Below are 4,672 nucleotides of genomic sequence, written 5' to 3'. Positions count from 1 at the left end.
ATGACTGAGATCGAGCGCAGGTTGTGTGTGATCGAGCGCACGTATGCACTCCATCGTCTGCGCTTGATCCCTTTACGCCTACCTGGCACCCATCGACGGCAGTACGCTCTAGCGTACCCTGTCGTGCGATCGAGCACACCAACAGCAACCTGCATCCAAAATCCCAGCGCATCTAAGGGCCGTTTGTGAGCTTTACTTTTCTATTTTAGCTCATTTTTTCTTTTCTTTCTGTTTTGTTTATGCTCGGTCGCCGTTCTTTGTCTTTTCCATTAATTTCTTGCGACCTTGAAATTGAACGCACTCTTAGACAAATTAGATCCCAAAGAACCCCTAATTTGCTAGAAGAGCGTTCCACTGAGACCATGGGAGACGGTAACCACGTAGCTTTGCAAGATGATTATCTTCCTACCACTTACACTACTCCCACATGTCTCCGGCTGCCGGAAATTACGGCAACCCAGTATGAAATTAAGCCCAGCACTATACGAAGTATACCTTCTTTCCTAGGGCTTAGCACTGAAAATCCTTATGACTTCCTCAGTGATTTTGAAGTAATTTGTGATACCACTAAAATGAATGGATTCACTGAGGATGCCCTAAGGATGCATCTTTTTCCTTTCTCCCTCAAGGAAAAAGCCAAACATTGGTTCCAGTCCTTAACACCCAACTCTATCACTTCTTGGGCTCAATTGCAGCAAGAATTTCTTAAGAAGTATTTTCCCATAGGAATGACCAATGACACTAGGAGAGCTATCACTACCTTCTCGCAATATGAGGGAGAAGATTTCCATGAGACTTGGGATAGGCTGCAGAGCTTACTTAGATCATGTCCACACCACACTGTCCTGAAATGGCAGCTAGTGCAGTGTTTCTATGATGGCCTGACCGAGTCCAATAGAAAAATGGTGGATGCATCATGTGGAGGAACATTCATGTTAAAAAGCGAAGATGAAGCATGGTCTATGTTTGAAAATTTGGGTAACAATTCTCTTCAGCAGGTTTCCACCAGACGAAAGGCACCAGCACCTAAAGCACTCAAGACAGAGAGTTTGTATGAAGTAGGTCATTCCCCAAACATGGCCAACCAAGTAGTTGAGGCTATCACCAAGAAGCTAGACCAATGGATGACTGCTGGTTTTGATTCCTAATGCTGCTCACACGCACACACTACCTGAATCGTGCTCATTCTGTTCTAGTCCTATGCATCATGTAAATAACTGCCATGTTACTGGAAATTATACTGATATTGCTAATGAGCAGGTTAATGCAGCTTTCTCCAAACCGGGTAATGATCCGTACTCCAATACCTACAACCCCGGGTGGAGAAATCATCCAAATTTCTCATGGAAGAACTCAAATTCGGGCAACCCAACCCCAGGGCCACACAATCAAGCTCAATCCAACTGGCAGCCCTATCAACCTCATTCCACTTACCGGCCTCCACAACAGCAATACCAGGCCGCACCACCTCCCTCAGATTCTAATTTTGAGGATCGGATGCTAAAAATGATGAGTGAGCTGGCAGGCGAGATAAAGTAGATGGTGAAGTCTCAACAGGAGATTGTGAACTCACATTCCCAATCCATTGCCAAGCTGGAAGCTCAAGTCGGACAACTTGCCAACACCCTCAACAAAAGGGATGAAGGAAAGCTTCCAAGTCAACTAGTCGTAAATCCTAAAGGGCACTACATGGTAGATGAGGGCACTTCATACCATCAACAAGTTCAAGCCATCACCACCTTGCGAAGCGCAAAAATAATTGACAATCATGTCGAGGAGAAGAAGGATGAGCACACAGAGGTTGCACGGAATCTGCAGAATGATAAATGCAAGCAAGTAAGCAATGAGGCTTCGTCATCAGTAGCTCCCACTCCAGAGATTCCATATGAGCCACGGCCCCCTTCCTAAAACGTCTCAAGGCACCGTCTCACTTTGGGAAACAAGGAGAGAAAATACAAGGAATGATGGAGATGTTCAAACAGGTGAAAATCAACCTCCCTCTTCTTGATGCCATCGCACAAGTGCCTGCCTATGCCAAGTTCCTTAAAGACTTGTGTACTCAAAAGAGGAAGACCATAAATAACATCCCCATGAAAGTCCTTCTGATTGAGCAAGTGAGTTCCCTGATTAGGCACAACACTCCTACGAAGTTCAAGGACCCCAGGGCTCCTACAATTTCATGCATCATCGAAAAAAGGGAAATTGATAAGGCACTCTTAGATCTGCGAGCTGGTGTGAATTTACTTCCATATTCAGTATACTAGCAGCTCGGCCTATGGGAGCTAAAGCCCACCACATTGATTCTGCAACTAGCTGATCGTTGGATTAAGAAGCCTAGAGGGATTGTAGAAGATGTGATCATCCAGGTGGATAAATGTTTCTTCCCAGTCGACTTTACAGTGCTTGACACCGAGCCCGTGCCCAATCCTGAGAAGCTGGTTCCTGTCATCCTTGGGCATCCTTTCTTAGCCACAGCGAATGCATGTATCAATTGTCAAACTAGATTCATGGAGATCTCATTTGACAATATCAAGGTTCGATTGAATATCTTTACTGCATTTTAGCATGCTCCTGATCAGAATGAGTGTTTCTTTTTGGACAGCATTGAGGAATATGTAAAAGATTCACTACCTAGTCTCCTGACAAAGGATCCAGTGGAAGCCTGCCTGAATTACTTCGACTTTAAAGAATTCAACCCCGACCAGTACATCAAAGAGGTCCATGATTTGCTAGAAACAGCCGCAAGTGCAAATTTCCATCCATGGAGAGTAGTAAAGGAGCCCCTACCTGTGACATCGAGCACTCCTCCTATTCCTTCTCAACTTTCTCCATTGAAGCTTGAGTTGAAGCCCCTGTCAGCAAAGCTCAAGTATGCATTTCTTGGATCTAACAACACTCTGCCGGTTATCATTGCTTTCGACCTAAAAAAGGACTAAGAAGACAGTCAGCTCGCAGTGTTAAAGAAGTACAAAGAGGCCATTGGATGGACCGTGGCAGATTTGAAAGGCATCGACCCCTCTATTTATATGCACCAGATCCATTTGGAACAAGATGCTCGACCCTCCCATGCGGCATAGCGCCAGTTGAATGCCAACATGAAAGAGGTAGTGATGAAAGAGGTAGTCAAGTTACTTGATGCAGGCATCATCTACCCTATCTCAGATAGCAAATGGGTGAACCCCACTCAAGTGGTTGCAAAGAAATCCGGCATCACCGTTGTTGAGAATTCTGCTGGAGAGTTGGTTCCACAACGCACAACTACGGGATGGCGTGTTTGCACCGACTACTGGAAGCTCAATTCCCATACTCGGAAGGACCACTTTCCGCTCTCATTCATTGATCAAATTTTGGAGCGTCTTGCTGGCCAAAGCTACTATTGCTTCCTAGATGGCTATTCCGGGTATAATCAGGTTGCAGTTGATCCCCAAGACTAAGAGAAGACGACGTTCACCTGTCCATTCGGCACGTTTGCTTACCGACGCATGCTCTTCGGCTTATGCAAGGCACCTGCCACATTCCAGAGATGTATGATGTCTATCTTCTTCGACATGGTGGAGAGATTTTTGGAGGTATTTATGGATGATTTTTCTATTTTTGGATCTTTTTCTAATAAATGTCTCCATAATCTTTCACTTGTGCTTCAACATTGCAAAGAAACTAATCTGATTTTAAGTTGGGAGAAGAGCCACTTCATGGTGCAGGAAGGTATAGTTTTAGGCCATATAGTGTCCAAAAGAGGTATTGAGGTGGACCAGGCCAAAGTTGAGCTTATTGAAAATTTACCACCGCCCACTTTAGTGAAGTAGATACGTTCCTTCCTAGGGCATGCAGGATTCTATCGCCGCTTCATTAAGGACTTCAGTAAAATTTCAAGGCCCTTATGTGACTTGCTTGCTAAGGACGCCCCTTTCCACTATGATGAAGCATGTCACGATGCATTCTAGAAGCTTCGGCCCTTGTTATCTTCTGCCCCCATCCTGTAGCCTCTTGACTAGTCTTTGCCATTTGAAATCATGTGTGATGCGACTGACTATGCTGTGGGTGCAGTTTTGGGACAACGGGTAGGCACAGCTCTTCATGTCATTTATTATGCTAGCAAGACTCTAATGGATGCTCAAGTCAATTACACAACCACCGAGAAAGAATTGCTAGCTGTGGTCTTTGCTTCGGATAAATTTCGCTCATATCTTCTGGGATCAAAGGTTTTCATTTTTTTTGATCATGCTGCTCTACGACATTTGCTGGCCAAGAAGGAAACAAAGCCACGATTGATCCACTGGATACTACTTCTGCAAGAATTTGATATTGAGATTCGGGATAAGAAGGGTACTGAGAATGTTGTTGCCGACCATCTGCCAAGAATTTTATTTGAGACACCCCAGCCGGTTCCTGTTCATGACACTTTCCCAGATGAGCAACTATTTGAAATCACTCCGAGAAATCCGCCATGGTATGCCGATATTGTCAATTATCTAGCTACAGGATGAATTCCTTCTCATTGGTCTAAACAAGATAAGGACCGCTTCTTTAAGCAAGTTTGATTCTATTTTTGGGAAGATCCGGAGTTGTTCAAGTATTGTGTTGATCAGATCATCCGACGCTGTGTCCCTGAGAGTGATTTTTCTAGTATTCTCACATTCTGTCACTCTCTAGCTTGTGGAGGACATTTCAG

This window comes from Corylus avellana, chromosome ca2, assembly GCF_901000735.1.
Source record: "Corylus avellana chromosome ca2, CavTom2PMs-1.0".
NCBI classification, from domain to species: domain Eukaryota; kingdom Viridiplantae; phylum Streptophyta; class Magnoliopsida; order Fagales; family Betulaceae; genus Corylus; species Corylus avellana.
The sequence above is the reverse complement of the archived record's forward strand: the minus strand, read 5'-3'. Positions refer to the sequence as shown.